At 38.9% G+C, this 27,435-nt stretch overlaps 1 protein-coding gene and 66 non-coding genes across 67 annotated transcripts in view; 1 reads left to right on the top strand and 66 right to left on the bottom strand.

Moving 5' to 3' along the window:
- LOC134851932 (SCO-spondin-like) overlaps positions 1 to 27,435 on the top strand; it is a 116,675-nt gene that overhangs the window by 61,152 nt on the left and 28,088 nt on the right. The gene's annotated exons all lie outside the window — the stretch shown is intronic.
- On the bottom strand, positions 96 to 169 carry Trnai-aau (transfer RNA isoleucine (anticodon AAU)). Its single transcript has one exon. It is a non-coding gene; the product is annotated as a tRNA-Ile (tRNA).
- Trnai-aau (transfer RNA isoleucine (anticodon AAU)) lies at positions 412 to 485 on the bottom strand. The gene has a single exon. It is a non-coding gene; the product is annotated as a tRNA-Ile (tRNA).
- Trnai-aau (transfer RNA isoleucine (anticodon AAU)) lies at positions 726 to 799 on the bottom strand. Its single transcript has one exon. It is a non-coding gene; the product is annotated as a tRNA-Ile (tRNA).
- On the bottom strand, positions 1,658 to 1,731 carry Trnai-aau (transfer RNA isoleucine (anticodon AAU)). Its single transcript has one exon. It is a non-coding gene; the product is annotated as a tRNA-Ile (tRNA).
- On the bottom strand, positions 2,270 to 2,343 carry Trnai-aau (transfer RNA isoleucine (anticodon AAU)). Its single transcript has one exon. It is a non-coding gene; the product is annotated as a tRNA-Ile (tRNA).
- Positions 2,587 to 2,660, bottom strand: Trnai-aau (transfer RNA isoleucine (anticodon AAU)). Its single transcript has one exon. It is a non-coding gene; the product is annotated as a tRNA-Ile (tRNA).
- Positions 2,900 to 2,973, bottom strand: Trnal-aag (transfer RNA leucine (anticodon AAG)). Its single transcript has one exon. It is a non-coding gene; the product is annotated as a tRNA-Leu (tRNA).
- Trnai-gau (transfer RNA isoleucine (anticodon GAU)) lies at positions 3,839 to 3,912 on the bottom strand. Its single transcript has one exon. It is a non-coding gene; the product is annotated as a tRNA-Ile (tRNA).
- On the bottom strand, positions 4,464 to 4,537 carry Trnai-uau (transfer RNA isoleucine (anticodon UAU)). The gene has a single exon. It is a non-coding gene; the product is annotated as a tRNA-Ile (tRNA).
- Trnai-aau (transfer RNA isoleucine (anticodon AAU)) lies at positions 4,781 to 4,854 on the bottom strand. Its single transcript has one exon. It is a non-coding gene; the product is annotated as a tRNA-Ile (tRNA).
- On the bottom strand, positions 5,409 to 5,482 carry Trnai-aau (transfer RNA isoleucine (anticodon AAU)). Its single transcript has one exon. It is a non-coding gene; the product is annotated as a tRNA-Ile (tRNA).
- On the bottom strand, positions 5,726 to 5,799 carry Trnaf-aaa (transfer RNA phenylalanine (anticodon AAA)). Its single transcript has one exon. It is a non-coding gene; the product is annotated as a tRNA-Phe (tRNA).
- On the bottom strand, positions 6,360 to 6,433 carry Trnai-aau (transfer RNA isoleucine (anticodon AAU)). The gene has a single exon. It is a non-coding gene; the product is annotated as a tRNA-Ile (tRNA).
- Positions 6,676 to 6,749, bottom strand: Trnai-aau (transfer RNA isoleucine (anticodon AAU)). The gene has a single exon. It is a non-coding gene; the product is annotated as a tRNA-Ile (tRNA).
- Trnai-aau (transfer RNA isoleucine (anticodon AAU)) lies at positions 7,313 to 7,386 on the bottom strand. Its single transcript has one exon. It is a non-coding gene; the product is annotated as a tRNA-Ile (tRNA).
- On the bottom strand, positions 7,624 to 7,697 carry Trnai-aau (transfer RNA isoleucine (anticodon AAU)). The gene has a single exon. It is a non-coding gene; the product is annotated as a tRNA-Ile (tRNA).
- Positions 8,255 to 8,328, bottom strand: Trnai-aau (transfer RNA isoleucine (anticodon AAU)). The gene has a single exon. It is a non-coding gene; the product is annotated as a tRNA-Ile (tRNA).
- Trnai-aau (transfer RNA isoleucine (anticodon AAU)) lies at positions 8,527 to 8,600 on the bottom strand. Its single transcript has one exon. It is a non-coding gene; the product is annotated as a tRNA-Ile (tRNA).
- Trnai-aau (transfer RNA isoleucine (anticodon AAU)) lies at positions 8,826 to 8,899 on the bottom strand. Its single transcript has one exon. It is a non-coding gene; the product is annotated as a tRNA-Ile (tRNA).
- Trnai-aau (transfer RNA isoleucine (anticodon AAU)) lies at positions 9,138 to 9,211 on the bottom strand. The gene has a single exon. It is a non-coding gene; the product is annotated as a tRNA-Ile (tRNA).
- Trnai-aau (transfer RNA isoleucine (anticodon AAU)) lies at positions 9,454 to 9,527 on the bottom strand. The gene has a single exon. It is a non-coding gene; the product is annotated as a tRNA-Ile (tRNA).
- Trnai-aau (transfer RNA isoleucine (anticodon AAU)) lies at positions 9,773 to 9,846 on the bottom strand. The gene has a single exon. It is a non-coding gene; the product is annotated as a tRNA-Ile (tRNA).
- On the bottom strand, positions 10,410 to 10,483 carry Trnai-aau (transfer RNA isoleucine (anticodon AAU)). Its single transcript has one exon. It is a non-coding gene; the product is annotated as a tRNA-Ile (tRNA).
- On the bottom strand, positions 10,727 to 10,800 carry Trnai-aau (transfer RNA isoleucine (anticodon AAU)). Its single transcript has one exon. It is a non-coding gene; the product is annotated as a tRNA-Ile (tRNA).
- Positions 11,044 to 11,117, bottom strand: Trnai-aau (transfer RNA isoleucine (anticodon AAU)). The gene has a single exon. It is a non-coding gene; the product is annotated as a tRNA-Ile (tRNA).
- Trnai-aau (transfer RNA isoleucine (anticodon AAU)) lies at positions 11,359 to 11,432 on the bottom strand. The gene has a single exon. It is a non-coding gene; the product is annotated as a tRNA-Ile (tRNA).
- Trnai-aau (transfer RNA isoleucine (anticodon AAU)) lies at positions 11,681 to 11,754 on the bottom strand. Its single transcript has one exon. It is a non-coding gene; the product is annotated as a tRNA-Ile (tRNA).
- Trnai-aau (transfer RNA isoleucine (anticodon AAU)) lies at positions 12,001 to 12,074 on the bottom strand. Its single transcript has one exon. It is a non-coding gene; the product is annotated as a tRNA-Ile (tRNA).
- On the bottom strand, positions 12,321 to 12,394 carry Trnaf-aaa (transfer RNA phenylalanine (anticodon AAA)). Its single transcript has one exon. It is a non-coding gene; the product is annotated as a tRNA-Phe (tRNA).
- Trnai-aau (transfer RNA isoleucine (anticodon AAU)) lies at positions 12,638 to 12,711 on the bottom strand. Its single transcript has one exon. It is a non-coding gene; the product is annotated as a tRNA-Ile (tRNA).
- On the bottom strand, positions 12,955 to 13,028 carry Trnai-aau (transfer RNA isoleucine (anticodon AAU)). The gene has a single exon. It is a non-coding gene; the product is annotated as a tRNA-Ile (tRNA).
- On the bottom strand, positions 13,592 to 13,665 carry Trnai-aau (transfer RNA isoleucine (anticodon AAU)). The gene has a single exon. It is a non-coding gene; the product is annotated as a tRNA-Ile (tRNA).
- Trnai-aau (transfer RNA isoleucine (anticodon AAU)) lies at positions 13,909 to 13,982 on the bottom strand. The gene has a single exon. It is a non-coding gene; the product is annotated as a tRNA-Ile (tRNA).
- Trnai-aau (transfer RNA isoleucine (anticodon AAU)) lies at positions 14,226 to 14,299 on the bottom strand. Its single transcript has one exon. It is a non-coding gene; the product is annotated as a tRNA-Ile (tRNA).
- On the bottom strand, positions 14,862 to 14,935 carry Trnai-aau (transfer RNA isoleucine (anticodon AAU)). Its single transcript has one exon. It is a non-coding gene; the product is annotated as a tRNA-Ile (tRNA).
- Positions 15,179 to 15,252, bottom strand: Trnai-aau (transfer RNA isoleucine (anticodon AAU)). Its single transcript has one exon. It is a non-coding gene; the product is annotated as a tRNA-Ile (tRNA).
- Positions 15,817 to 15,890, bottom strand: Trnai-aau (transfer RNA isoleucine (anticodon AAU)). Its single transcript has one exon. It is a non-coding gene; the product is annotated as a tRNA-Ile (tRNA).
- Trnai-aau (transfer RNA isoleucine (anticodon AAU)) lies at positions 16,454 to 16,527 on the bottom strand. Its single transcript has one exon. It is a non-coding gene; the product is annotated as a tRNA-Ile (tRNA).
- Positions 16,770 to 16,843, bottom strand: Trnai-aau (transfer RNA isoleucine (anticodon AAU)). The gene has a single exon. It is a non-coding gene; the product is annotated as a tRNA-Ile (tRNA).
- On the bottom strand, positions 17,085 to 17,158 carry Trnai-aau (transfer RNA isoleucine (anticodon AAU)). Its single transcript has one exon. It is a non-coding gene; the product is annotated as a tRNA-Ile (tRNA).
- Positions 17,404 to 17,477, bottom strand: Trnai-aau (transfer RNA isoleucine (anticodon AAU)). Its single transcript has one exon. It is a non-coding gene; the product is annotated as a tRNA-Ile (tRNA).
- On the bottom strand, positions 17,720 to 17,793 carry Trnai-aau (transfer RNA isoleucine (anticodon AAU)). Its single transcript has one exon. It is a non-coding gene; the product is annotated as a tRNA-Ile (tRNA).
- Positions 18,357 to 18,430, bottom strand: Trnai-aau (transfer RNA isoleucine (anticodon AAU)). Its single transcript has one exon. It is a non-coding gene; the product is annotated as a tRNA-Ile (tRNA).
- On the bottom strand, positions 18,672 to 18,745 carry Trnai-aau (transfer RNA isoleucine (anticodon AAU)). Its single transcript has one exon. It is a non-coding gene; the product is annotated as a tRNA-Ile (tRNA).
- On the bottom strand, positions 18,991 to 19,064 carry Trnai-aau (transfer RNA isoleucine (anticodon AAU)). Its single transcript has one exon. It is a non-coding gene; the product is annotated as a tRNA-Ile (tRNA).
- On the bottom strand, positions 19,307 to 19,380 carry Trnai-aau (transfer RNA isoleucine (anticodon AAU)). The gene has a single exon. It is a non-coding gene; the product is annotated as a tRNA-Ile (tRNA).
- Trnai-aau (transfer RNA isoleucine (anticodon AAU)) lies at positions 19,628 to 19,701 on the bottom strand. The gene has a single exon. It is a non-coding gene; the product is annotated as a tRNA-Ile (tRNA).
- Positions 19,944 to 20,017, bottom strand: Trnai-aau (transfer RNA isoleucine (anticodon AAU)). The gene has a single exon. It is a non-coding gene; the product is annotated as a tRNA-Ile (tRNA).
- Trnai-aau (transfer RNA isoleucine (anticodon AAU)) lies at positions 20,260 to 20,333 on the bottom strand. Its single transcript has one exon. It is a non-coding gene; the product is annotated as a tRNA-Ile (tRNA).
- Trnai-aau (transfer RNA isoleucine (anticodon AAU)) lies at positions 20,572 to 20,645 on the bottom strand. Its single transcript has one exon. It is a non-coding gene; the product is annotated as a tRNA-Ile (tRNA).
- Trnai-aau (transfer RNA isoleucine (anticodon AAU)) lies at positions 20,881 to 20,954 on the bottom strand. Its single transcript has one exon. It is a non-coding gene; the product is annotated as a tRNA-Ile (tRNA).
- Positions 21,169 to 21,242, bottom strand: Trnai-aau (transfer RNA isoleucine (anticodon AAU)). The gene has a single exon. It is a non-coding gene; the product is annotated as a tRNA-Ile (tRNA).
- On the bottom strand, positions 21,481 to 21,554 carry Trnai-aau (transfer RNA isoleucine (anticodon AAU)). The gene has a single exon. It is a non-coding gene; the product is annotated as a tRNA-Ile (tRNA).
- Positions 21,791 to 21,864, bottom strand: Trnai-aau (transfer RNA isoleucine (anticodon AAU)). The gene has a single exon. It is a non-coding gene; the product is annotated as a tRNA-Ile (tRNA).
- Trnai-aau (transfer RNA isoleucine (anticodon AAU)) lies at positions 22,114 to 22,187 on the bottom strand. The gene has a single exon. It is a non-coding gene; the product is annotated as a tRNA-Ile (tRNA).
- On the bottom strand, positions 22,430 to 22,503 carry Trnaf-aaa (transfer RNA phenylalanine (anticodon AAA)). Its single transcript has one exon. It is a non-coding gene; the product is annotated as a tRNA-Phe (tRNA).
- On the bottom strand, positions 22,745 to 22,818 carry Trnai-aau (transfer RNA isoleucine (anticodon AAU)). The gene has a single exon. It is a non-coding gene; the product is annotated as a tRNA-Ile (tRNA).
- On the bottom strand, positions 23,060 to 23,133 carry Trnai-aau (transfer RNA isoleucine (anticodon AAU)). Its single transcript has one exon. It is a non-coding gene; the product is annotated as a tRNA-Ile (tRNA).
- Trnai-aau (transfer RNA isoleucine (anticodon AAU)) lies at positions 23,376 to 23,449 on the bottom strand. Its single transcript has one exon. It is a non-coding gene; the product is annotated as a tRNA-Ile (tRNA).
- Positions 23,693 to 23,766, bottom strand: Trnai-aau (transfer RNA isoleucine (anticodon AAU)). The gene has a single exon. It is a non-coding gene; the product is annotated as a tRNA-Ile (tRNA).
- Trnai-aau (transfer RNA isoleucine (anticodon AAU)) lies at positions 24,010 to 24,081 on the bottom strand. Its single transcript has one exon. It is a non-coding gene; the product is annotated as a tRNA-Ile (tRNA).
- Positions 24,617 to 24,690, bottom strand: Trnai-aau (transfer RNA isoleucine (anticodon AAU)). Its single transcript has one exon. It is a non-coding gene; the product is annotated as a tRNA-Ile (tRNA).
- On the bottom strand, positions 24,928 to 25,001 carry Trnai-aau (transfer RNA isoleucine (anticodon AAU)). Its single transcript has one exon. It is a non-coding gene; the product is annotated as a tRNA-Ile (tRNA).
- Positions 25,531 to 25,604, bottom strand: Trnai-aau (transfer RNA isoleucine (anticodon AAU)). Its single transcript has one exon. It is a non-coding gene; the product is annotated as a tRNA-Ile (tRNA).
- Positions 26,168 to 26,241, bottom strand: Trnas-acu (transfer RNA serine (anticodon ACU)). Its single transcript has one exon. It is a non-coding gene; the product is annotated as a tRNA-Ser (tRNA).
- On the bottom strand, positions 26,472 to 26,545 carry Trnai-aau (transfer RNA isoleucine (anticodon AAU)). Its single transcript has one exon. It is a non-coding gene; the product is annotated as a tRNA-Ile (tRNA).

Here is a 27,435-nt window from a genome sequence, read left to right as displayed (position 1 = left end):
TTTTTTTTCTAGAAGTTTTTTCGTCAGAAGTTGAATTTTTTTTAAATCGTCGTGTCATAAAGAATAGACTATATCAACTGGCTCGCGGGAAGCATTGACCACAGATAGGCTCGAACTGTCGACCGTCGCATTATTAGCACGATGCTCTAACCGACTGAGCTATGCGGCCTGCTGTAATGGGGACTTCACAACTTTAAGGTTTTATTGATGAGAAACTTGTAATTTCTCTGCGTTTATTTACTTGAGGTTTTTCGAAACGTATTCTTCTTCAGAAAAAGAATTCTAAAATTCTTTATGAAGAAACTCTGGCTTTTCTGCATTTTTTTCCAGAAATTTTTTCGTCAGAAATTGAATTTTTTTAATCGTCTTGTCATAAAGAATAGACTATATCATCTGGCTCGCTGGAAGAATTGACCACAGACAGGCTCGAACTGTCGACCCTCGCGTTATTAGCACGATGCTCTAACCGTCTGAGCTATGCGGCCTGCTGTACTTGGGACTTCACAACTCTATTATCTTATTGATGAGACACTTGTAACCTCTCTGCGTTTGCTTACTTGAGGTTTTTCGAAACGTTTTCTTCTTCAAAAAAAAAACTTCTAAAATTCGTTATGAAGAAACTCTGGCTTTTCTGCGTTTTTTTCCAGAAAGTTTTCCGTCAGAAGTTGAGTTGTCTCTCGTCGTGTCATACAAAAAAAATCAATTCTTTCTCTTGTGGGAAGCACTGGCCACAGACAGTCTCGAACTGTCGACCCTCGCGTTATTAGCACGATGCTCTAACCGAATGAGCTATGCGGCCTGCTGTACTTGGGGTTTCACAACTCTATTATCATATTGCTGAGACACTTGTAACTTCTCTGTTTTTTTAATGTTTTTCGAAACGTCTTCTTCAAGACGAAGACTTCTAAAATTCGTTATGAAGAAACTCCTGCTTTTCTGCGTTTTTTTCCGGAAAATCTCTTTTGAAGTTGAATTTTTTATAATTGTCTTGTCATAAAGAATAGACTATATCATCTGGCTCGCTGGAAGAATTTACCACAGACAGGCTCGATTTGTCGACCCTCGCGTTATTAGCACGATGCTCTAACCGACTGAGCTATGCGGCCTGCTGTACTTGGGACTTCACAACTCTATTATCTTATTGATGAGACACTTGTAACCCTTCTGCGTTTGTTTACTTGAGGTTTTTCGAAACGTTTTTTTTTCTTCTTCAAAAAATACTTCCAAAATTCGTTATGAAGAAACTCTGGCTTTTCTGCGTTTTTTTTTCCAGAAAGTTTTTCGTCAGAATTGAATTTTTTTTAATTGTCTTGTCATCATCTGGCTCGCTGGAAGAATTTACCACAGACAGGCTCGATTTGTCGACCCTCGCGTTATTAGCACGATGCTCTAACCGACTGAGCTATGCGGCCTGCTGTACTTGGGACTTCACAACTCTATTATCTTATTGATGAGACACTTGTAATCTCTCTGCGTTTGTTTACTTGAGGTTTTTCGAAACGTTTTTTTTTCTTCTTCAAAAAAATACTTCTAAAATTCGTTATGAAGAAACTCTGGCTTTTCTGCGTTTTTTTTCGAGAAAGTTTTTCGTCAGAAGTTGAGTTGTCTCTCGTCGTGTCATAAAAATAAAATCAATTCTGTCTCTCGCGGGAAGAACTGGCCACAGACAGGCTCGAACTGTCGACCCTCGCGTTATTAGCACGATGCTCTAACCGACTGAGCTATGCGGCCTGCTATACTTGGGACTTCACAACTCTATTATCTTATTGATGAGACACTTGTAACTTCTCTGCGTTTGTTTACTTGAGGTTTTTCCAAACGTGTTCATCTTAACAAAAACTCAGGCTTTTTGCGTTTTATTTTCCGGAAAGTTTTTCGTCAGAAGTTGATTTTTTTAAATCGTCGTGTCATAAAGAATAAACTATTTCATCTGGCTCGCCGGAAGCCTTGACCACAGACAGGCACGAACTGTCGACCTTCGCGTTATTAGCCTGATTCTCTAAACGACTGAGCTATGCGGCCTGCTCTACTGAGGACTTCACAACTTTATGATCTTTTTGATTAGACACTTGTAACTTCTCTGCAATTTTTTACTTGAGGTTTTTTTGAAACGTCTTATTCCTAAAAAGAGACTTCTAAAATTCGTTATGAAGAAACTCTGGCTTTTCTGCGTTTTTTTTTTCTAGAAGTTTTTTCGTCAGAAGTTGAATTTTTTTTAAATCGTCGTGTCATAAAGAATAGACTATATCAACTGGCTCGCGGGAAGCATTGACCACAGATAGGCTCGAACTGTGGACCGTCGCATTATTAGCACGATGCTCTAACCGACTGAGCTATGCGGCCTGCTGTTATGGGGACTTCACAACTTTAAGGTTTTATTGATGAGAAACTTGTAATTTCTCTGCGTTTATTTACTTGAGGTTTTTCGAAACGTATTCTTCTTCAGAAAAAGAATTCTAAAATTCTTTATGAAGAAACTCTGGCTTTTCTGCATTTTTTTCCAGAAATTTTTTCGTCAGAAATTGAATTTTTTTTAATCGTCTTGTCATAAAGAATAGACTATATCATCTGGCTCGCTGGAAGAATTGACCACAGACAGGCTCGAACTGTCGACCCTCGCGTTATTAGCACGATGCTCTAACCGTCTGAGCCATGCGGCCTGCTGTACTTGGGACTTCACAACTCTATTATCTTATTGATGAGACACTTGTAACCTCTCTGCGTTTGTTTACTTGAGGTTTTTCGAAACGTTTTCTTCTTCAAAAAAAAACTTCTAAAATTCGTTATGACGAAACTCTGGCTTTTCTGCGTTTTTTTCCAGAAAGTTTTCCGTCAGAAGTTGAGTTGTCTCTCGTCGTGTCATACAAATAAAATCAATTCTTTCTCTCGTGGGAAGCACTGGCCACAGACAGTCTCGAACTGTCGACCCTCGCGTTCTTAGCACGATGCTCTAACCGAATGAGCTATGCGGCCTGCTGTACTTGGGGTTTCACAACTCTAGTATCTTATATCTGAGACACTTGTAACTTCTCTGTTTTTTTTAATGTTTTTCGAAACGTCTTCTTCAAGACGAAGACTTCTAAAATTCGTTATGAAGAAACTCCTGCTTTTCTGCGTTTTTTTCCGGAAAATCTCTTTTGAAGTTGAATTTTTTATAATCATCGTGTCATAAAGAATGGAGTAATTCATTTGGCTCGCGGGACGCAGTGACCACAGACAGTCTCGAACTGTCGACCCTCATGTTATTAGCACGATGCTTTAACCGACTGAGCTATGTGCCCTGTTGCAATCGAGACTTCACAACTTTTTGATCCTATGGATGAGAAACTTATAACTTCTCTGAGTTTATTTATTCGAGGTTTTTCGAAACCTCTTCTTCAAAAAAGAGTTCGAAAACTCGTTCTGAATAAACTCTGGCTTTTCTGCATTTTTTTTCCAGAAAGTCTTTCTTCATAAGTTGAACTTTTTAAATCGTCGTGACATAAAGAATAGACTGATTTCTTTGGCTCGCGGGAAGCATTGACCCCAGACAGGCTCGAACCGTCGACCCTCGCGTTATTAGCACGATGCTCTAAGGGACTGATTTATGCGACCTAATGTACTGGGGACTTCACAACTTTTTGATCTTATTGATGAGACACTTGTAACTTCTCTGCATTTGTTTACCTAAGGTTTTTCGAAACGTATTCTTCTTTAAAAAAAAAGACTTCTAAAATTCGTTATGAAGAAACTCTGGCTTTTCTGCGTTTTGTTTTGCAGAAAGTTTTTAGTCAGAAGTTGAATTTTTTTTCGTCGTGTCATAAAAATATAATCAATTCTTTCTCTTGCGAGAAAGCCTTGGCCACAGACAGTCTCGAAATGTCGACCCTCGCGTTATCAGCACGATGCTCTAACCGACTGAGCTATGCGGCCTGCTGTACTGAGGACTTCACAATTTTATTATCCTGTTGATGAGACACTTGTAACCTCTCTGCGTTTGTTTACTTGAGGTTTTTCGAAACGTTTTCTTCTTCAAAAAAAATACTTCTAAAATTCGTTATGAAGAAACTCTGCTTTTCTGCGTTTTTTCCAGAAACTTTTTCGTCAGAATTTGAATTTTTTAAAATCGTCGTGTCATAAAAAATAGAGTAATTTATCAGGCTCAAGGTAAGCATTGACCACAGACAGGCTCGAACTGTCGTCCCTCGTGTTATTAGCACGATGCTCGATTTATGCGGCCTAATGTACTGGGGACTTTACAACTTTTTGATCTTATTGATGAGACACTTGTAACTTCTCTGCGTTTGTTTACCTAAAATTTTTCGAAACGTATTCTTCTTTAAAAAAAGAAAACTTCTAAAATTCGTTATGAAGAAACTCTGGCTTTTCTGCATTTTGTTTTGCAGAAGTTTTTTGTCAGAAGTTGAATTTTTTTTCGTCGTGTCATAAAAATATAATCAATTCTTTCTCTCGCGAGAAAGCATTGGCCACAGACAGTCTCGAAATGTCGACCCTCGCGTTATAAGCATGATGCTCTAACCGACTGAGCTATGCGGCCTGCTGTACCGTGGACTTCACAACTTTGTGATCCTGTTGATGATACACTTGTAACCTATCTGCGTTTGTTTACTTGAGGTTTTTCGAAACGTTTTCTTCTTCAAAAAAAAATACTTCTAAAATTCGTTATGAAGAAACTCTGGCTTTTCTGCGTTTTGTTTTCCAAAAAGTTTTTCGTCAGAAGTTGAGCTGTCTCTCGTCGTGTCATAAAAATAAAATCAATTCTTTCTCTCGCGGGAAGCACTGGCCACAGACAGGCTCATACTGTCGACCCTCGCGTTATTAGCACGATGCTCTAACCGACTGAACTATGCGGCCTGCTGTACTTGGGTCTTCACAACTTTTTGATCTTATTGATGAGACACTTGTAACTTCTCTGCGTTTGTTTACCTAAGGTTTTTCGAAACGTATTCTTTTTTTAAAAAAAAACTTCTAAAATTCGTTATGATGAAACTCTGGCTTTTCTGCGTTTTGTTTTGCAGAAAGTTTTTCGTCAGAAGTTGAATTTTTTTTCGTGTCATAAAAATATAATCAATTCTTTCTCTCGCGAGAAAGCATTGGGCACAGACAGTCTCGAAATGTCGACCCTCGCGTTATTAGCACGATGCTCTAACCGACTGAGCTATGCGGTCTGCTGTACCGGGGACTTCACAACTTTATCATCCTGTTGATGAGACACTTGTAACTTCTCTGCGTTTTTTCACTTGAGGTTTTTCGAAACGTCTTCTTCAAAAAATAGACTTCTAAAATTCGTTATGAAGAAACACTGGCTTTTCTGCGTTTTTTTTCCAGAAAATTTTTCGTCAGAAGCTGATTTTTTAAATCGTCTTGTCATAAAAAATAGACTATTTTATCTGGCTCGCGGGAAGCATTGACCACAGACAGGCTCGAACTGTCGACACTCGCGTTATTAGCACGATGCTCTAACCGACTGAGCTATGCTGCCTACTGTACTCAGGACTTCACAACTTTTTGATCTTATTGATGAGACACTTGTAACTTCTCTGCGTTTGTTTAGTTGAGGTTTTTCCAATTGTGTTGTTCTTAAAAAAAAGACTTCTTAATTCGTTATGAAGAAACACTGGCTTTTCTGCGTTTTTTTTTTCAGAAAATTTTTCGTCAGAAGTTGATTTTTTTTAATCGTCGTTTCATAAAGAATAGACTATTTCATCTGGCTCGAGGGAAACCTTGACCACAGACAGTCTCGAACTGTCGACCTTCGCGTTTTTAGCCTGATGCTCTAACCGATTAAGCTATGCGGCCTGATGTACTGTGGACTTCACAACTTAATTATCTTTTTGATTAGACACTTGTAACTTCTCTGCGTTTTTTTACTTGAGGTTTTTTGAAACGTCTTCACATTAAAAAAAAGACTTCAATAATTCGTTATGAAGAAACTCTGGCTTTTCTGCGTTTTTTTCCAGAAGTTCTTTCGTCAGAAGTTGAATTTTTTTATATCGTCGTGTCATAAAAAATAGACTATATCATCTGGCTCGCGGGAAGCATTGACCACAGACAGGCTCGAACTGTCGACCCTCCGGTTATTAGCACGATGCTCTAACCGACAGAGCTATGCGGCCTGTTGTAATGGGGACTTCGTAACTTTATGGTCTTATTGATGAGACACTTGTAACTTCTCTGCGTTTTTTTACTTGAGGTTTTTCGAAACGTATTCTTCTTCAGAAAAAGACTTCTAAAATTCGTTATGAAGAAACTCAGGCTTTTCTGCGTTTTTTTCCAGAAATTATTTTGTCAGAAGTTGAATTTTTTTAAATAGTCGTGTCAGAAAGAATAGACTTTATCATCTGGCTCGCTGGAAGAATTAACCACAGACAGGCTCGAATTGTCGACCCTCGCGTTATTAGCACGATGCTCTAACCGACTGAGCTATGCAGCCTGATGTAATAGGGTCTTCACAACTTTATGATCTTATTGATGAGACATTTGTAACCTCTCTGCGTTTGTTTACTTGAGGTTTTTCGAAACGTCTTCTTCTTCAAAAAAATTACTTCTAAAACTCGTTATGAAGAAACTCCTGCTTTTCTGCGTTTTTTCCAGAAAATCTTTCTTCAGAAGTTGAATTTTTTAAATCGTCGTGACATAAAGAATAGACTCATTCCTTTCGCTCGCGAGAAGCATTGACCACAGACAGGCTCGAACTGTCGACCCTCGCGTTATTAGCATGATGCTCTAACCGACTGAGCTATGTGGCCTGATGTACTTGGGACTTCACATTTTTTTTTGATCTTATTGATAAGACACTTGTAACTTCGCTGCGTTTATTTACCTAAGGTTTTTCGAAACGTATTCTTCTTTAAAAAAAGACTTCTAAAATTCGTTATGGTGAAACTCTGGCTTTTCTGCGTTTTGTTTTGCAGAAAGTTTTTAGTCAGAAGTTGAATTTTTTTTCGTCGTGTCATAAAAATATAATCAATTCTTTCTCTCGCGAGAAAGCATTGGCCACAGACAGTCTCGAAATGTCGACCCTCGCGTTATTCGCACAATGCTCTAACCGACTGAGCTATGCGGCCTGCTGTACTTGGGTCTTTACAACTTTTTGATCTTATTGATGAGACACTTGTAACTTCTCTGCGTTTTTTAACTTGAGGTTTTTCGAAACGTCTTCTTCTTCAAAAAATAGACTTCTAAAATTCGTTATGAAGAAACACAGGCTTTTCTGCGTTTTTTTTCCAGAAAATTTTTCGTCAGAAGCTGATTTTTTTTAAATAGTCTTGTCATAAAGAATAGACTATTTTATCTGGCTCGCGGGAAGCATTGACCATAGACAGGCTCGAACTGTCGACACTCGCGTTATTAGCACGATGCTCTAACCGACTGAGCTATGCGGCCTGCTGGACTGGGGACTTCACAACTCTATGATCTTATTAAAGAGACACTTGTAACTTCTCTGAGTTTTTTTTGATGTTTTTCGAAACGTCTTCTTCAAGAAGAAGACTTCTAAAATTCGTTATGAAGAAACTCCTGCTTGTCTGCGTTTTTTTCCAGAAAATCTTTCTTCAGAAGTTGATTTTTTTAAATCGTCGTGACATAAAGAATAGACTCATTCCTTTGGCTCGCGAGAAGCATTGACCACAGACAGGCTCGAACTGTCGACCCTCGCGTTATTAGCACGATGCTCTAACCGACTGAGCTATGCGGCCTGATATACTTGGGACTTCACATTTTTTGATCTTATTGATGAGACACTTGTAACTTCTCTGCGTTTGTTTACCTAAGGTTTTTCGAAACGTATTCTTCTTTAAAAAAAGACTTCTAAAACTCGTTATGATGAAACTCTGGTTTTTCTGCGTTTTGTTTTGCAGAAAGTTTTTCGTCAGAAGTTGAATTTTTTTTCGTCGTGTCATAAAAATATAATCAATTCTTTCTCTCGCGAGAAAGCATTGGCCACAGACAGTCTCGAAATGTCGACCCTCGCGTTATTAGCACGATGCGCTAACCGACTGAGCTATGCGGCCTGCTGTACTTGGGTCTTCACAACTTTTTGATATTATTGATGAGACACTTGTAACTTCTCTGCGTTTGTTTACCTAAGGTTTTTCGAAACGTATTCTTCTTTAAAAAAAGACTTCTAAAATTAGTTATGATGAAATTCTGGTTTTTCTGCGTTTTGTTTTGCAAAAAGTTTTTCGTCAGAAGTTGATTTTTTTTTCGTCGTGTCAGAAAAATATAATCAATTCTTTCTCTCGCGAGAAAGCATTGGCCACAGACAGTCTCGAAATGTCGAACTTCGCGTTATTAGCACGATGCTCTAACCGACTGAGCTATGCGGCCTGCTGTACTGGGGACTTCACAATTTTATGATCCTGTTGATGAGACACTTGTAACTTCTCTGCGTTTTTTAACTTGAGGTTTTTCGAAACGTCTTCTTCTTCAAAAAATAGACTTCTTAAATTCGTTATGAAGAAACACTGGCTTTTCTGCGTTTTTTTTATAAAAATATAATCAATTCTTTCTCTCGCGAGAAAGCATTGGCCACAGACAGTCTCGAAATGTCGACCCTCGCGTTATTAGCACGATGCTCTAACCGACTGAGCTATGCGGCCTGCTGTACTGGGGTCTACACAACTTTATGATCTTATTGATGAGACACTTGTAACCTCTCTGCGGTTTTTTACTTGAGGTTTTTCGAATAAAATACTTCTAAAATGCGTTTTGAAGAAACTCTGGCTTTTCTGCGTTTTATTTTCCAAAAATTTTTTTGTCAGAAGTTGAATTGTTTCTCGTCGTGTCATTAAAATAAAATCAATTCTTTCTTTCGCGGAAAGCACTGGCCACAGAGAGGCTCGAACTGTCGACCCTCGCGTTATTTGCACGATGCTCTAACCGACTGAGCTATGCGGCCTGCTGTACTGGGGACTTCACAACTCTATGATCTTATTAAAGAGACACTTGTAAGTTCTCTGAGTTTTTTTTGATGTTTTTCGAAACGTCTTCTTCAACAAGAAGACTTCTAAAATTCGTTATGAAGAAACTCCTGCTTTTCTGCGTTTTTTTCCAGAAAATCTTTCTTCAGAAGTTGAATTTTTTTAAATCGTCGTGACATAAAGAATAGACTCATTCTTTTGGCTCGCGAGAAGCATTGACCACAGACAGGCTGGAACTGTCGACCCTCGCGTTATTAGCACGATGCTCTAACCGACTGAGCTATGCGGCCTGATTTACTTGGGATTCACATTTTTTTTTGATCTTATTGATAAGACACTTGTAACTTCGCTGCGTTTATTTACCTAAGGTTTTTCGAAACGTATTCTTCTTTAAAAAAGACTTCTAAAATTCGTTATGAAGAAACTCTGGCTTTTCTGCGTTTTGTTTTGCAGAAAGTTTTTCGTCAGAAGATGAATTTTTTTTCGTCGTGTCATAAAAATATAATCAATTCTTTCTCTCGCGAGAAAGCATTGGCCACAGACAGTCTCGAAATGTCGACCCTCGCGTTATTAGCACGATGCTCTAACCGATTGAGCTATGCGGCCTGCTGTACTGGGGACTTCACAATTTTATGATCCGTTTAATGAGACACTTGTAACTTCACTGCGTTTTTTAACTTGAGGTTTTTCGAAACGTCTTCTTCTTCAAAAAATAGACTTCTAAAATTCGTTGTGAAGAAACACTGGCTTTTCTGCGTTTTTTTTTCCAGAAAATTTTTCGTCAGAAGCTGATTTTTTTAAATAGTCTTGTCATAAAGAATAGACTATTTTATCTGGCTCGCGGGAAGCATTGACCATGGACAGGCTCGAACTGTCGACACTCGCGTTATTAGCACGATGCTCTAACCGACTGAGCTATGCGGCCTACTGTACTGAGGACTTCACAACTTTTTGATCTTATTGTTGAGACACTTGTAACTTCTCTGCGTTTGTTTAGTTGAGGTTTTTCCACACGTGTTGTTCTTAAAAAAAAGACTTCTAAAATTCGTTATGAAGAAACTCTGGCTTTTTGCGTTTCATTTTCCGGAAAGTTTTTTGTCAGAAGTTGGTTTTTTTAATCGTCGTGTCATAAAGAATAGACTATTTCATCTGGCTCGAGGGAAACCTTGACCACAGACAGTCTCGTACTGTCGACCTTCGCGTTATTAGCCTGATGCTCTAACCGCCTGAGCTATGCGGCCTGAAGTGCTCTGGACTTCACAACTTTATTATCTTTTTGATTAGACACTTGTAACTTCTCTGCGTTTTTTTACTTGAGGTTTTTTGAAACGTCTTCACATTTAAAAAAAAAGACTTCAATAATTCGTTATGAAGAAACTCTGGCGTTTCTGCGTTTTTTTTTCCAGAAGTTTTTTCGTCAGAAGTTGAATTTTTTTAAATCGTCGTGTCATAAAGAATAGACTTTATCATCTGGCTCGCGGGAAGCATTGACCACAGACAGGCTCGAACTGTCGACCCTCGCGTTATTAGCACGATGCTCTAACCGACTGAGCTATGCGGCCTGCTGTAATGAGGACTTCACAACTTTATGGTCTTATTGATGAGACACTTGTAACTTCTCTGCGTTTATTTACTTGAGGTTTTTCGAAACGTATTCTTCTTCAGAAAAAGAATTCTAAAATTCGTTATGAAGAAACTCTGGCTTTTCTGCGTTTTTTTCCAGAAATTTTTTCGTCAGAAGTTGAATTTTTTTAAATCGTAGTGTCATAAAGAATAGACTTTATCATCTGGCTCGCGGGAAGCATTGACCACAGACAGGCTCGAACTGTCGACCCTCGCGTTATTAGCACGATGCTGTAACCGACTGAGATATGCGGCCTGCTGTAATGAGGACTTCACAACTTTATGGTCTTATTGATGAGACACTTGTAACTTCTCTGCGTTTATTTACTTGAGGTTTTTCGAAACGTATTCTTCTTCAGAAAAAGAGTTCTAAAATTCGTTATGAAGAAACTCTGGCTTTTCTGCGTTTTTTTCCAGAAATTTTTTAGTCAGAAGTTGAATTTTTTTTAATCGTCGTGTCATAAAGAATAGACTTTATCATCTGGCTCGCTGGAAGAATTGACCACAGACAGGCTCGAACTGTCGACCCTCGCGTTATTAGCACGATGCTCTAACCGGCTGAGCTATGCGGCCTGCTGTACTGGGGTCTACACAACTTTATGATCTTATTGATGAGACACTTTAACCTCTCTGCGTTTGTTTACTTGAGGTTTTTCGAAACGTATTCTTCTTCAAATAAAATACTTCTAAAATTTGTTATGAAGAAACTCTGGCTTTTCTGCGTTTTATTTTCGAAAAAGTTTTTCGTCAGAAGTTGAATTGTCTCTCGTCGTGTCATAAAAATAAAATCAATTCTTTCTTTCGCGGGAAGCACTGGCCACAGACAGGCTCGAACTGTCGACCCTCGCGTTATTAGCACGATGCTCTAACCGACTGAGCTATGCGGCCTGATGTACTATGGACTTCACAACTTTATTATCTTTTTGATTAGACACTTGTGACTTCTCTGCGGTTTTTTACTTGAGGTTTTTTGAAACGTCTTCACATTTTAAAAAAAAAGAAGACTTCAATAATCCGTTATGAAGAAACTCTGGCTTTTCTGCGTTTTTTCCAGAAGTTTTTTCGTCAGAAGTTGAATTTTTTTAAATCGTCGTGTCATAAAGATTAGACTATTTTATCTGGCTCGCGGGAAGCATTGACCACAGACAGGCTCGAACTGTCGACAGTCGCGGTATTAGCACGATGCTCTAACCCACTGAGCTATGCGGCCTACTGTACTGAGGACTTCACAACTTTTTGATCTTATTGATGAGACACTTGTAACTTCTCTGCGTTTGTTTAGTTGAGGTTTTTCCAAACGTGTTATTCTTAAAAAAAAAGACTTCTTAAATTCGTTATGAAGAAACTCTGGCTTTTCTGCGTTTTTTTTTCCAGAAGTTTTTTCGTCAGAAGTTGAATTTTTTTAAATCGTCGTGTCATAAAGATTAGACTATTTTATCTGGCTCGCGGGAAACCTTGACCACAGACAGTCTCGAACTATCGACCTTCGCGTTATTAGCCTGATGCTCTCACCGACTGAGCTATGCGGCTTGATGTACTGTGGACTTCACAACTTTATTATCTTTTTGATTAGACACTTGCAACTTCTCTGCGTTTTTTTTTGCTTGAGATTTTTTGAAACGTCTTCAGGTTTAAAAAAAAGACTTCTTAAATTCGTTATGAAGAAACTCTGGCTTTTTGCGTTTCATTTTCCATAGAGTTTTTCGTCAGAAGTTGATTTTTTTTAATCGTCGTGTCATAAAGAATAGACTATATCATCTGGCTCGCGGGAAGCATTGACCACAGACAGGCTCGAAGTATCGACCCTCGCGTTTTTAGCACGATGCTCTAACCGACTGAGCTATGCGGCCTGCTGTAATGGGGACTTCACAACTTTATCGTCTTATTGATGAGACACTTGTAACTTCTCTGCGTTTATTTACTTGAGGTTTTTCGAAACGTATTCTTCTACAGAAAAAGACTTCTAAAATTCGTTATGAAGAAACTCTGGCTTTTCTGCGTTTTTTTCCAGAAATTTTTTCGTCAGAAGTTGAATTTTTTTTAATCGTCGTGTCATAAAGAATAGACTTTATCATCTGGCTCGCGGGAAGCATTGAACACAGACAGGCTCGAACTGTCGACCCTCGCGTTATTAGCACGATGCTCTAACCAACTGAGCTATGCGGCCTGCTGTAATGGGGACTTCACAACTTTATGGTCTTATTGATGAGACACTTGTAACTTCTCTGCGTTTATTTACTTGAGGTTTTTCGAAACGTATTCTTCTACAGAAAAATACTTCTAAAATTCGTTATGAAGAAACTCTGGCTTTTCTGCGTTTTTTTCCAGAAGTTTTTTTGTCAGAAGTTGAATTTTTTTAAAGCGTCGTGTCATAAAGAATAGACTATTTTATCTGGCTCGCGGGAAGCATTGACCACAGACAGGCTCGTACTGTCGACACTCGCGGTATTAGCACGATGCTCTAACCGACTGAGCTATGCGGCCTACTGTACTGAGGACTTCACAACTTTTTGATCTTATTGATGAGACACTTGTAACTTCTCTGCGTTTGTTTAGTTGAGGTTTTTCCAAACCTGTTTTTCTTTTAAAAAAAGACTTCTAAAATTCGTTATGAAGAAACTCTGGCTTTTTGCGTTTCATTTTCCGGAAAGTTTTTCGTCAGAAGTTGATTTTTTTAATCGTCGTGTCATAAAGAATAGACTATTTCATCTGGCTCGAGGGAACCTTGACCACAGACAGTCTCGAACTGTCGACCTTCGCGTTATTAGTCTGATGCTCTAACCGACTGAGCTATGCGGCTTGATGTACTGTGGGTTTCACAACTTTTTTATCTTTTTGATTAGACACTTGTAACTTCTCTGCGTTTTTTTACTTGAGGTTTTTTGAAACGTCTTCACATTTTAAAAAAAAAAGACTTCAATAATTCGTTATGAAGAAACTCTGGCTTTTCTGCGTTTCATTTTCCGGAAAGTTTTTCGTCAGAAGTTGATTTTTTAAATCGTCGTGTCATAAAGAATAGACTATATCATCTGGCTCGCGGGAAGCATTGACCACAGACAGGCTCGAAGTGTCGACCCTCGCGTTATTTGCACGATGCTCTAACCGACTGAGCTATGCGGCCTGCTGTAATGGGGCCTTCACAACTTTATCGTCTTATTGATGAGACACTTGTAACTTCTCTGCGTTTATTTACTTGAGGTTTTTCGAAACGTATTCTTCTACAGAAAAAGACTTCTAAAATTCGTTATGAAGAAACTTTGGCTTTTCTGCGTTTTTTTCCAGAAATTTTTTCGTCAGAAGTTGAATTTTTTTTAATCGTCGTGTCATAAAGAATAGACTTTATCATCTGGCTCGCGGGAAGCATTGAACACAGACAGGCTCGAACTGTCGACCCTCGCGTTATTAGCACGATGCTCTAACCGACTGAGCTATGCGGCCTGCTGTAATGGGGACTTCACAACTTTATGGTCTTATTGATGAGACACTTGTAACTTCTCTGCGTTTATTTACTTGAGGTTTTTCGAAACGTATTGTTCTACAGAAAAATACTTCTAAAAATCGTTATGAAGAAACTCTGGCTTTTCTGCGTTTTTTTCCAGAAGTTTTTTTGTCAGAAGTTGAATTTTTTTAAAGCGTCGTGTCATAAAGAATAGACTATTTTATCTGGCTCGCGGGAAGCATTGACCACAGACAGGCTCGAACTGTCGACACTCGCGGTATTAGCACGATGCTCTAACCGACTGAGCTATGCGGCCTACTGTACTGAGGACTTCACAACTTTTTGATCTTATTGATGAGACACTTGTAACTTCTCTGCGTTTGTTTAGTTGAGGTTTTTCCAAACGTGTTTTTCTTTAAAAAAGACTTCTAAAATTCGTTATGAAGAAACTCTGGCTTTTTGCGTTTCATTTTCCGGAAAGTTTTTCGTCAGAAGTTGAGTTTTTTAATCGTCGTGTCATAAAGAATAGACTATTTCATCTGGCTCGAGGGAACCTTGACCACAGACAGTCTCGAACTGTCGACCTTCGCATTATTAGCCTGATGCTCTAACCGACTGAGCTATGCGGCTTGATGTACTGTGGACTTCACAACTTTTTTTTATCTTTTTGATTAGACACTTGTAACTTCTCTGCGTTTTTTTACTTGAGGTTTTTTGAAACGTCTTCACATTTAAAAAAAAAGACTTCAATAATTCGTTATGAAGAAACTCTGGCTTTTCTGCGTTTTTTTTCCAGAAGTTTTTTCGTCAGAAGTTGAATTTTTTTAAATCGTCGTGTCATAAAGAATAGACTATATCACCTGGCTCGCGGGAAGCATTGACCACAGACAGGCTCGAACTGTCGACACTCGCGTTATTAGCACGATGCTCTAACCGACTGAGCTATGCGGCCTAATGTACTGAGGACTTCACAACTTTTTGATCTTATTGATGAGACACTTGTAACTTCTCTGCGTTTGTTTAGTTGAGGTTTTTCCAAACGTGTTGTTCTTAAAAAAAAAGACTTCTAAAATTCGTTATGAAGAAACTCTGGCTTTTCGCGTTTCATTTTCCGGAAAGTTTTTCGTCAAAAGTTGATTTTTTTAATCGTCGTGTCATAAAGAATAGACTATTTCATCTGGCTCGAGGGAAACTTTGACCACAGACAGTCTCGAACTGTCGACCTTCGCGTTATTAGCCTGATGCTCTAACCGACTGAGCTATGCGGCTTGATGTACTGTGGACTTCACAACTTTATTATCTTTTTGATTAGACACTTGTAACTTCTCTGCGTTTTTTTACTTGAGGTTTTTTGAAACGTCTCCACATTTAAAAAAAAAAGACTTCAATAATTGGTTATGAAGAAACTCTGGCTTTTCTGCGTTTTTTTCCAGAAATTTTTTCGTCTGAATTTGAATTTTTTTTTAATCGTTGTGTCATAAAGAATAGACTTTATCATCTGGCTCGCGGGAAGCATTGAACACAGACAGGCTCGAAATGTCGACACTCGCGGTATTAGCACGATGCTCTAACCAACTGAGCTATGCGGACTGCTGTAATGGGGACTTCACAACTTTATGGTCTTATTGATGAGACACTTGTAACTTCTCTGCGTTTATTTACTTGAGGTTTTTCGAAACGTATTCTTCTACAGAAAAATACTTCTAAAATTCGTTATGAAGAAACTCTGGCTTTTCTGCGTTTTTTTCCAGAAGTTTTTTTGTCAGAAGTTGAATTTTTTTAAAGCGTCGTGTCATAAAGAATAGACCATTTTATCTGGCTCGCGGGAAGCATTGACCACAGACAGGCTCGAAATGTCGACACTCGCGGTATTAGCACGATGCTCTAACCGACTGAGCTATGCGGCCTACTGTTCTGAGGACTTCACAACTTTTTGATCTTATTGATGAGACACTTGTAACTTCTCTGCGTTTGTTTAGTTGAGGTTTTTCCAAACCTGTTTTTCTTTAAAAAAAAAGACTTCTAAAATTCGTTATGAAGAAACTCTGGCTTTTTGCGTTTCATTTTCCGGAAAGTTTTTCGTCAGAAGTTGATTTTTTTAATCGTCGTGTCATAAAGAATAGACTATTTCATCTGGCTCGAGGGAACCTTGACCACAGACAGTCTCGAACTGTCGACCTTCGCGTTATTAGTCTGATGCTCTAACCGACTGAGCTATGCGGCTTGATGTACTGTGGACTTCACAACTTTTTTATCTTTTTGATTAGACACTTGTAACTTCTCTGCGTTTTTTTACTTGAGGTTTTTTGAAACGTCTTCACATTAAAAAAAAAAAGACTTCAATAATTCGTTATGAAGAAACTCTGGCTTTTCTGCGTTTCATTTTCCGGAAAGTTTTTCGTCAGAAGTTGATTTTTTAAATCGTCGTGTCATAAAGAATAGACTATATCATCTGGCTCGCGAGAAGCATTGACCACAGACAGGCTCGAAGTGTCGACCCTCGCGTTATTAGCACGATGCTCTAAACGACTGAGCTATGCGGCCTGCTGTAATGGGGACTTCACAACTTTATGGTCTTATTGATGAGACACTTGTAACTTCTCTGCGTTTATTTACTTGAGGTTTTTCGAAACGTCTTCTTCCTAAAAAGAGACTTCTAAAATTCGTTATGAAGAAACTCTGGCTTTTCTGCGTTTTTTTCCAGAAGTTTTTTTGTCAGAAGTTGAATTTTTTTAAAGCGTCGTGTCATAAAGAATAGACTATTTTATCTGGCTCGCGGGAAGCATTGACCACAGACAGGCTCGAACTGTCGACACTCGCGGTATTAGCACGATGCTCTAACCGACTGAGCTATGCGGCCTACTGTACTGAGGACTTCACAACTTTTTGATCTTATTGATGAGACACTTGTAACTTCTCTGCGTTTGTTTAGTTGAGGTTTTTCCAAACGTGTTTTTCTTTTAAAAAAGACTTCTAAAATTCGTTATGAAGAAACTCTGGCTTTTTGCGTTTCATTTTCCGGAAAGTTTTTCGTCAGAAGTTGAGTTTTTTAATCGTCGTGTCATAAAGAATAGACTATTTCATCTGGCTCGAGGGAACCTTGACCACAGACAGTCTCGAACTGTCGACCTTCGCGTTATTAGCCTGATGCTCTAACCGACTGAGCTATGCGGCTTGATGTACTGTGGACTTCACAACTTTTTTTAATCTTTTTGATTAGACACTTGTAACTTCTCTGCGTTTTTTTACTTGAGGTTTTTTGAAACGTCTTCACATTTAAAAAAAGACTTCAATAATTCGTTATGAAGAAACTCTGGCTTTTCTGCGTTTTTTTCCAGAAGTTTTTTCGTCAGAAGTTGAATTTTTTTAAATCGTCGTGTCATAAAGAATAGACTATTTCATCTGGCTCGCGGGAAGCATTGACCACAGACAGGCTCGAACTGTCGACACTCGCGTTATTAGCACGATGCTCTAACCGACTGAGCTATGCGGCCTACTGTACTGAGGACTTCACAACTTTTTGATCTTATTGATGAGACACTTGTAACTTCTCTGCGTTTGTTTAGTTGAGGTTTTTCCAAACGTGTTGTTCTTAAAAAAAAGACTTCTAAAATTCGTTATGAAGAAACTCTGGCTTTTTGCGTTTCATTTTCCGGAAAGTTTTTCGTCATAAGTTGATTTTTTTTATCGTCGTGTCATAAAGAATAGACTATTTCATCTGGCTCGAGGGAAACTTTGACCACAGACAGTCTCGAACTGTCGACCTTCGCGTTATTAGCCTGATGCTCTAACCGACTGAGCTATGCGGCTTGATGTACTGTGGACTTCACAACTTTATTATCTTTTTGATTAGACACTTGTAACTTCTCTGCGTTTTTTTACTTGAGGTTTTTTGAAACGTCTTCACATTAAAAAAAAAAGACTTCAATAATTGGTTATGAAGAAACTCTGGCTTTTCTGCGTTTTTTTTTCCAGAAGTTTTTTTGTCAGAAGTTGAATTTTTAAAAATCGTCGTGTCATAAAGATCAGACTATATCATCTGGCTCGCGAGAAGCATTGACCACAGACAGGCTCGACGTGTCGACCCTCGCGTTATTAGCACGATGCTCTAAACGACTGAGCTATGCGGCCTGCTGTAATGGGGACTTCACAACTTTATGGTCTTATTGATGAGACACTTGTAACTTCTCTGCGTTTATTTACTTGAGGTTTTTCGAAACGTCTTCTTCCTAAAAAGAGACTTCTAAAATTCGTTATGAAGAAACTCTGGCTTTTCTGCGTTTTTTTCCAGAAGTTTTTTTGTCAGAAGTTGAATTTTTTTAAAGCGTCGTGTCATAAAGAATAGACTATTTTATCTGGCTCGCGGGAAGCATTGACCACAGACAGGCTCGAACTGTCGACACTCGCGGTATTAGCACGATGCTCTAACCGACTGAGCTATGCGGCCTACTGTACTGAGGACTTCACAACTTTTTGATCTTATTGATGAGACACTTGTAACTTCTCTGCGTTTGTTTAGTTGAGGTTTTTCCAAACGTGTTTTTCTTTTAAAAAAGACTTCTAAAATTCGTTATGAAGAAACTCTGGCTTTTTGCGTTTCATTTTCTGGAAAGTTTTTCGTCAGAAGTTGAGTTTTTTAATCGTCGTGTCATAAAGAATAGACTATTTCATCTGGCTCGAGGGAACCTTGACCACAGACAGTCTCGAACTGTCGACCTTCGCGTTATTAGCCTGATGCTCTAACCGACTGAGCTATGCGGCTTGATGTACTGTGGACTTCACAACTTTTTTTAATCTTTTTGATTAGACACTTGTAACTTCTCTGCGTTTTTTTACTTGAGGTTTTTTGAAACGTCTTCACATTTAAAAAAAGACTTCAATAATTCGTTATGAAGAAACTCTGGCTTTTCTGCGTTTTTTTCCAGAAGTTTTTTCGTCAGAAGTTGAATTTTTTTAAATCGTCGTGTCATAAAGAATAGACTATTTCATCTGGCTCGCGGGAAGCATTGACCACAGACAGGCTCGAACTGTCGACACTCGCGTTATTAGCACGATGCTCTAACCGACTGAGCTATGCGGCCTACTGTACTGAGGACTTCACAACTTTTTGATCTTATTGATGAGACACTTGTAACTTCTCTGCGTTTGTTTAGTTGAGGTTTTTCCAAACGTGTTGTTCTTAAAAAAAAGACTTCTAAAATTCGTTATGAAGAAACTCTGGCTTTTTGCGTTTCATTTTCCGGAAAGTTTTTCGTCATAAGTTGATTTTTTTTATCGTCGTGTCATAAAGAATAGACTATTTCATCTGGCTCGAGGGAAACTTTGACCACAGACAGTCTCGAACTGTCGACCTTCGCGTTATTAGCCTGATGCTCTAACCGACTGAGCTATGCGGCTTGATGTACTGTGGACTTCACAACTTTATTATCTTTTTGATTAGACACTTGTAACTTCTCTGCGTTTTTTTACTTGAGGTTTTTTGAAACGTCTTCACATTAAAAAAAAAAGACTTCAATAATTGGTTATGAAGAAACTCTGGCTTTTCTGCGTTTTTTTTTCCAGAAGTTTTTTTGTCAGAAGTTGAATTTTTAAAAATCGTCGTGTCATAAAGATCAGACTATATCATCTGGCTCGCGGGAAGCATTGACCACAGACAGGCTCGAACTGTCGACCCTCGCGTTATTAGCACGATGCTCCAACCGACTGAGCTATGCGGCCTGCTGTAATGGGGACTTCACAACTTTATGGTCTTATTGATGAGACACTTGTTACTTCTCTGCGTTTATTTACTTGAGGTTTTTCGAAACGTATTCTTCTACAGAAAAAGACTTCTAAAATTCGTTATGAAGAAACTCTGGCTTTTCTGCGTTTTTTCCAGAAATTTTTTCGTCAGAAGTTGAATTTTTTTTAATCGTCGTGTCATAAAGAATAGACTTTATCATCTGGCTCGCTGGAAGAATTGACCACAGACAGGCTCGAACTGTCGACCCTCGCGTTATTAGCACGATGCTCTAACCGACTGAGCTATGCGGCCTGCTGTACTGGGGTCTACACAACATTATGATCTTTTTGATGAGACACTTGTAACCTCTCTGCGTTTGTTTACTTGAAGTTTTTCGAAACGTATTCTTCTTCAAATAAAATACTTCTAAAATTCGTTATGAAGAAACTCTGGCTTTTCTGCGTTTTATTTTCGAAAAAGTTTTTCGTCAGAAGTTGAATTGTCTCTCGTCGTGTCATAAAAATAAAATCAATTCTTTCTTTCGCGGGAAGCACTGGCCACAGACAGGCTCGAACTGTCGACCCTCGCGTTATTAGCACGATGCTCTAACCGACTGAGCTATGCGGCCTGATGTACTTGGGAATTCACATTTTTTTGATCTTATTGATAAGACACTTGTAACTTCGCTACGTTTATTTACTTGAGGTTTTTCCAAACGTTTTCTGCTTTCAAAAAAAATACTTCTAAAATTCGCTATGACGAAACTCTGGTTTTTCTGCTTTTTTTCCAGTAAGTTTTCGTCAGAAGTTGAATTGTCTCTCGTCGTGTCATAAAAAAAAATCAATTCTTTCTCTCGCGGGAAGCAATGGCCACAGACAGGCTCGAACTGTCGACCCTCGCGTTATTAGCACGATGCTCTAACCCACTGAGCTATGGGGCCTGCTGTACTTGGGACTTCACAACTCTATGATCTTATTAAAGAGACACTTGTAACTTCTCTGTTTTTTTTATGTTTTTCGAAACGTCTTCTTCAAGACGAAGACTTCTAAAATTCATTATGAAGAAACTCCTGCTTTTCTGCGTTTTTATTCCGGAAAATCTCTTTTGAAGTTGATTTTTTTTATAATTATCGTGTCATAAAGAATAGACTACTTCATTTGGCTCGCGGGACGCAGTGACCACAGACAGTCTCGAACTGTCGACCCTCATGTTATTAGCACGATGCTTTAACCGACTGAGCTATGTGGCCTGTTGCAATCGAGACTTCACAACTTCATGATCCTATGAATGAGAAACTTATAACTTCTCTGAGTTTATTTATTCGAGGTTTTTCGAAACCTCGTTATGAAGAAACTCTGGCTTTTCTGCGTTTTTTTTCCCAGAAAATCTTTCTTCAGAAGTTGAACTTTTTAAATCGTCGTGACATAGAGAATAGACTCATTTCTTTGGCTCGCGAGAAGCATTAACCACAGACAGGCTCGAACTGTCGACCCTTGCGTTATTAGCACGATGCTCTAACCGACTGAGCTATGCGGCCTGCTGTACTGGGGACTTCACAACTCTATGATCTTATTAAAGAGACACTTGTAACTCCTCTGACTTTTTTTTTGATGTTTTTCGAAACGTCTTCTTCAAGAAGAAGACTTCTAAAACTCGTTATGAAGAAACTCCTGCTTTTCTGCGTTTTTTTCCAGAAAATCTTTCCTCAGAAGTTGAATTTTTTAATTCGTCGTGACATAAAGAATAGAATCATTCCTTTGGCTCGCGAGAAGCATTGACCACAGTCAGGCTCGAACTCTCGACCCTCGCGTTATTAGCACGATGCTCTAACCGACTGAGCTATGCGGCCTGATGTACTAGGGACTTCACATTTTTTGATCTTATTGATAAGACACTTGTAACTTCTCTGCGTTTATTTACTTGAGGCTTTTCCAAACGTATTCTGCTTTAAAAAAAAAACTTCTGAAATTCGCTATGACAAAACTCTGGTTTTTCTGTTTTTTTTTCCAGTAAACTTTTCGTCAGAAGTTGGATTTTTTCGTCGTGTCATAAAAATAGCATCAATCCTTTCTCTCGCGGGAAGCAAGGCCCACAGACAGGCTCGAACTGCCGACCTCGCGTTATTAGCACGATGCTCTAACCCACTGAGCTATGCGGCCTGCTATACTGGGGACTTCACAACTTCATCATTCTGTTGACGAGACACTTGTAACTTCTCTGAGTTTATTTACTTGAGGTTTTTCGAACCGTCTTCTTCTTCTCCAAAAAAAAAGACTTCTAAAATTCGTTATGAAGAAACTCTGGCTTTTCTGCGTTTTTTTCCAGAAATTTTTTGGTCAGAAGTTGAATTTTTTTTAAATCGTCGTGTCTTAAAGAATAGACTATATCATCTGGCTCGCTGGAAGAATTGACCACAGACAGGCTCGACCTGTCGACCCTCGCGTTATTAGCACGATGCTCTAACCGAATGAGCTATGCGGCCTGATGTAGTGGGGGACTTCACAACTTTATGGTTTTATTGATGAGACACTTGTAACTTCTCTGCGTTTATTTACTTGAGGTTTTTCGAAACGTATTCTTCTTCAGAAAAAGACTTCTAAAATTCGTTATGAAGAAACTCTGGCTTTTCTGCGTTTTATTTTCCAGAAAGTTTTTCGTCAGAAGTTGAGTTGTCTCTTGTCGTGTCATAAAAATAAAATCACTTCTTTCTCTCGCGGGAAGCACTGGCCACAGACAGGCTCGAACTGTCGACACTCGCGTTTTTAGCACGATGCTCTAACCGACTGAGCTATGCGGACTGCTGTACTCGGGACTTCACCACTCTATTATGTTTGTTACTGATGATGAGACACTTGTAACTATTCTGTTTTTCTTAATGTTTTTCGAAACGTATTCTTCAAGACGAAGACTTCTAAAATTCGTTATGAAGAAACTCCTGCTTTTCTGCGTTTTTTTTAGAAAATCTCTTTCGAAGTTGAATGTTTTTATAATCATCGTGTCATAAAGAATAGACTAATTCATTTTGCGCGCGGGACGAAGTGGCCACAGACAGTCTCGAACTGTCGACCCTCATGTTATTAGCACGATGCTTTAACCGACTGAGCTATGTGGCCTGTTGAAATCGAGCCTTCACAACTTTATCATCCTATGGATGAGAAACTTATATCTTCTCTGAGTTTATTTATTCGAGGTTTTTCGAAACCTCTTCTTCAAAAAAAGAGTTCGAAAACTCGTTATGAAGAAGCTCTGGCTTTTCTGCGTTTTTTTTCCCAGAAAATCTTTTTTCAGAAGTTGAACTTTTTAAATCGTCGTGACATAAAGAACAGACTCATTTCTTTGGCTCGCGAGAAGCATTGACCACAGACAGGCTCGAACTGTCGACCCTCGCGTTATTAGCACGATGCTCTAACCGACTGAGCTATTCGGCCTGCTGTACTGGGGTTTACACAACTTTATGATCTTAATGATGAGACACTTGTAACCTCTCTGCGTTTGTTTGCTTGAGGTTTTTCGAAACGTATTCTTCTTCAAATAAAATACTTCTAAAATTCGTTATGACGAAACTCTGGCTTTTCTGCGTTTTATTTTCCAAAAATTTTTTCGCCAGAAGTTGCATTGTCTCTCGTCGTGTCATAAAAATAAAGTCAATTCTTTCTCTAGCGGGAAGCACTGGCCACAGACAGGCTCGAACTGTCGACCCTCGCGTTATTAGCACGATGATCTAACAGACTGAGCTATGCGGCCTGATGTACTTGGGTCTACACAACTTTATGATCTTACTGATGAGACACTTGTAACCTCTCTGCGTTTGTTTACTTGAGGTTTTTCGAAACGTATTCTTCTTCAAATAAAATACTTCTAAAATTTGTTATGACGAAACTCTGGCTTTTCTGCCTTTTTTTTTACTAGAAAATCTTTCTTCAAGTTGAACTTTTAAATCGTCGTGACATAAAGAATAGACTCATTTCTTTGGCTCGCGAGAAGCATTGACCACAGACAGGCTCGAACTGTCGACCCTCGCGTTATTAGCACGATGCTCTAACCGTCTGTGCTATGCGGCCTGCTGTACTGGGGTCTACACAACTTTATGATCTTATTGATGAGACACTTGTTACCTCTCTGCGTTTGTTTACTTGAGGTTTTTCGAAACGTATTCTTCTTCAAATAACATGCTTCTAAAATTCGTTATGAAGAAACTCTGGCTTTTCTGCCTTTTTTTTACCAGAAAATCTTTCTTCAAGTTGAACTTTTTAAATCGTCGTGACATAAAGAATAGACTCATTTCTTTGGCTCGCGTGAAGCATTGACCACACAGGCTCGAACTGTCGACCCTCGCGTTATTAGCACGATGCTCTAACCGACTGAGCTATGCGGCCTGCTATACTTGGGACTTCACAACTCTATTATCTTATTGATGAGACACTTGTAACTTCTCTGCGTTTGTTTACTTGAGGTTTTTCCAAACGTGTTCTTCTTAAAAAAAACTCAGGCTTTTTGCGTTTTATTTTCCGGAAAGTTTTTCGTCAGAAGTTGATTTTTTTTTAAATCGTCGTGTCTTAAAGAATAGACTATATCATCTGACTCGCTGGAAGAATTGACCACAGACAAGCTCGACCTGTCGACCCTCGCGTTATTAGCATGATGCTCTAACCGACTGAGCTATGCGGCCTGATGTAATAGGGTCTTCACAACTTTATGATCTTATTGACGAGACACTTGTAACCTCTCTGCGTTTGTTTACTTGAGGTTTTTCGAAACGTTTTCTTCTTCAAAAAAAAATACTTCTAAAATTCGTTATGAAGAAACTCTGGCTTTTCTGCGTTTTATTTCCCAAAAGTTTTTCGTCAGAAGTTGAATTGTCTCTCGTCGTGTCATAAAAATAAAATCAATTCTTTCTCTCGCGCGAAGCACTGGCCACAGACAGGCTCGAACTGTCGACCCTCGCGTTATTAGCACGATGCTCTAACCGACTGAGCTATGCGGCCTGCTCTACTGGGGACTTCGCAACTCTATGATCTTATTAAAGAGACACTTGTAACTTCTCTGAGTTTTTTTTGATGTTTTTCGAAACGTCTTCTTCAAGAAGAAGACTTCTAAAATTCGTTAAGAAGAAACTCCTGCTTTTCTGCGTTTTTTTCCATAAAATCTTTCTTCAGAAGTTGAATTTTTTAAATCGTCGTGACATAAAGAATAGACGCATTTCTTTGGCTCGCGAGAAGCATTAACCACAGACAGGCTCGAACTGTCGACCCTCGCGTTATTAGCACGATGCTCTAACCGACTGAGCTATGCGGCCTGCTGTACTGGGGACTTCACAACTTTATCATTCTGTTGATACACTTGTAACTTCTCTGAGTTTATTTACTTGAGGTTTTTCGAATCGTCTTCTTCTTCAAAAAAAAGACTTCTAAATTTTGTTATGAAGAATTACTGGCTTTTCTGCGTTTTTTCCAGATAAATTGTTTGTCAGAAGTTGAATTTTTTTGTCGTGTCATAAAAAGATAATCATTTCTTTCTCTCGCGGGAAGCATTGCCCACAGAAAGGATCGAACAGTCGACCCTCGCGCTATTAGCACGATGCTCTAACCGACAGAGCTATGTGGACTTCACAACTTCATAATCTTATTGATGAGACACTTGTAACCTCTCTGCGTTTGTTTACTTGATATTTTTCGAAAAGTTTTCTTCAAAAAGAAGACTTCTAAAATTCGTTATGAAGAAACTCTGGCTTTTCTGCGTTTTTTTTTATAGAAAATCTTTCTTCAGAAGTTTTTAATCGTCGTGACATAAAGAATAGACTCATTCCTTTGGCTCGCGAGAAGCATTGACCACAGACAGACTCGAACTGTCGACCCTCGCGTTATTAGCAAGATGCTCTAACCGACTGAGCTATGCGGCCTGCTGGACTGGGGACTTCACAACTTTATGATCTTATTGATGAGACACTTGTAACTTCTCTGCGTTTATTTACTTGAGGTTTTTCGAAACGTATTGTTCTTCAGAAAAAGACTTCTAAAAATTCGTTATGAAAAAATTCTTGCTTTTCTGCGTTTTTTTTTCCAGAAATTTGTTTGTCAGAAGTTGAATTTTTTTTAATCGTCGTGTCATAAAAAATTGACTATATCATCTGGCTCGCGCGGAGAATTGACCAGAGACAGGCTCGAACTTTCGACCCTCGCTTTATTAGCAAGATGTTCTAACCGCCTGAGCTATGCGGACTGCTTTACTTGGGACTTCACAACTTCAAAATCTTTCTGATGAGACACTTGTAACCTCTCTGCGTTTGTTTACTTGAGGTTTTTCGAAACGTCTTCTTCTTCAAAAAAAAATACTTCTAAAATTCGTTATGAAGAAACTCTGGCTTTTCTGCGTTTTATTTTCCAGTAAGTTTTTAGTCAGAAGTTGAATTGTCTCTCGTCGTGTCATAAAAATAAAATCAATTCTTTCTTTCGCGGGAAGCACTGGCCACAGACAGGCTCGAACTGTCGACCCTCGCGTTAGTAGCACGATGCTCTTACCGACTGAGCTAGGCGTCCTTCTGTACTGGGGACTTCACTACTTCATAATCTGATTGATGAGACACTTGTAACCTCTCTGAGGCTTTTCGAAATGTCTTCTTCTTCAAAAAAAAAAGACTTCTTAAATTCGTTATGAAGAAACTCAGGCTTTTCTGCGTTTTATTTTCCAGAAAGTTTTTAGTCAGAAGTTGAATTGTCCCTCGTCGTGTCATAAAAATAAAATCAATTCTTTCTTTCGCGGGAAGCACTGGCCACAGACAGGCTCGAACTGTCGACCCTCGCGTTATTAGCACGATGCACTAACCGACTGAGCTATGCGGACTGCTGTACTGGGGTCTTCACAACTTTATGATCTTATTGATGAGACACTTGTAACCTCTCTGCGTTTGTTTACTTGAGGTTTTTCGAAACGTATTCTTCTTCAAAAAAATACTTCTAAAATTCATTATGAAGAAACTCTGGCTTTTCTGAGTTTTTTCCACAACATTTTTCGTCAGAAATTGAATTTTTTTCGTCGTGTCATAAAAATAAAATCAATTCTTTCTCTCGCGGGAAGCATGGGCCACAGAGAGGCTCAAACTGTCGACCTTCGCATTATTAGCACCATGCTTTAGCCGACTGAGCTATGCGGCCTGATGTACTGTCTACTTTACAACTTTATTATCCTATTGATGAGGCACTTGTAACTTCTCTGAGCTTTTTTTGATGTTTTCGAAACGTATTCTTCTTCAAAAAAAAAACTTCTAAAATTCGTTATGAAGAAACTCTGGCTTTTCTGCGTTTTATTTTCCAGAAAGTTTTTCGTCAGAAGTTGAATTGTCGCTCGTCGTGTCATAAAAATAAAATCAATTCTTTCTCTCGCTGGAAGCAATGACCACAGTAAGGCTCGAGCTGTCGACCTTCGCGTTATTAGCACGAAGCTCTAACCGACTGAGCTATGCGGCCTGCTGTACTGGGGTCTTCACAACTTTATGATCTTATTGATGAGACACTTGTAACCTCTCTGCGTTTGTTTACTTGAGGTTTTTCGAAACGTAATCTTCTTCAACAAAATACTTCTGAAATTCGTTATGAAGAAACTCTGGCTTTTCTGAGTTTTTTCCACAACATTTTTCGTCAGAAATTGAATTTTTTTCGTCGTGTCATAAAAATAAAATCAATTCTTTCTCTCGCGGGAAGCATGGGCCACAGAGAGGCTCAAACTGTCGACCT

Source organism: Symsagittifera roscoffensis, chromosome 7 (assembly GCF_963678635.1).
Source record: "Symsagittifera roscoffensis chromosome 7, txSymRosc1.1, whole genome shotgun sequence".
NCBI classification, from domain to species: Eukaryota; Metazoa; Xenacoelomorpha; order Acoela; family Convolutidae; genus Symsagittifera; species Symsagittifera roscoffensis.
The sequence above is the reverse complement of the archived record's forward strand: the minus strand, read 5'-3'. Positions and strand labels throughout refer to the sequence as shown.